The 806-nt window shown below is 58.4% G+C and overlaps 1 protein-coding gene across 1 annotated transcript in view; it reads left to right on the forward strand.

Annotated features, from left to right (window-relative positions):
• The first annotated feature begins 634 nt into the window (after positions 1-634).
• Positions 635-806, forward strand: part of PPP4R1 (protein phosphatase 4 regulatory subunit 1) — a 97,902-nt gene continuing 97,730 nt past the window's right edge. Inside the window, exon 1 of the mRNA XM_019649975.1 lies at positions 635-743. The gene's annotated coding sequence lies outside the window, so the exon portion shown is untranslated. The remainder of the gene's footprint in view (positions 744-806) is intronic.

An 806-nucleotide genomic window follows, 5' to 3' on the forward strand; every position in this document is an offset into this window, starting at 1 on the left:
CAATTGAGAGCTTGAGCGACTCAACCCATGTTAAAAATAAAATCTCTGTGATAGATTTAGTTGAGTGCCTCAAGGGCTGCCCAAATTAAACTATTTAAAGACAAAAAAAAGCTAATCATAGGCACCCTTCTTCAAGCACCTCCTAGTTATCAAGTCCTGTACTAGGTTCCTTACATTCTTCATTAATCCCCAAACACTATCATCTTTCATTTTACAAATAGGTCACACGCCAACTAAGTAAATGGCAGAATCGAGATCTGAACTCAGGCCTGCCAAAGCTCTTGCCGGAGGATTTCCGCTTTGTCAGTCAGGATTAGCAGGACATGGAGGCAATAACCTGTCTAAGAGTTAAACGCGCTGGGAGTGAAAGCCTGGTGAACAAGGATGACTTTGTCCCTCCACGACCTGGCAGCCAGGCCCGGGCTTTGTTACCAGCCACTTCGCAAGTGCCCCCGGCGCGCTGGGAGGCGTCGCTTCCTCCATCCGAAGCGTTGGGACCTTCGGCCTCTGCTTGGCCTCGGGTCGCCGCCGACCTACATGCAGCCCTGGGGAGGAGGCGCGGGGCGGCGAAGGGCGCGTCGGCGAAACGCTGCGGCCAACGAAGCTGGTGACCCAATAAAGCGGGCCGGGCCGCGGGAGGCCCCGCCCGGTCCCGAGCACACGCCGCAGGGTCCCGGGCCGACGGCCCAGCTTGCGCGCCTTCGACCGAAGCGCTCGGCTTGAGGGCGCCTCCGGCCGAGCGTGTGAGCGCGGGCCGCCCGGCCGGGCCTAGAGTGAGGGAGGTGAGGGGGGCGGTCACCCAGTGG

The sequence above is a fragment of the Hipposideros armiger genome, unplaced genomic scaffold, assembly GCF_001890085.2.
Source record: "Hipposideros armiger isolate ML-2016 unplaced genomic scaffold, ASM189008v1 scaffold_136, whole genome shotgun sequence".
In the NCBI taxonomy this organism is placed as follows: Eukaryota; Metazoa; Chordata; class Mammalia; order Chiroptera; family Hipposideridae; genus Hipposideros; species Hipposideros armiger.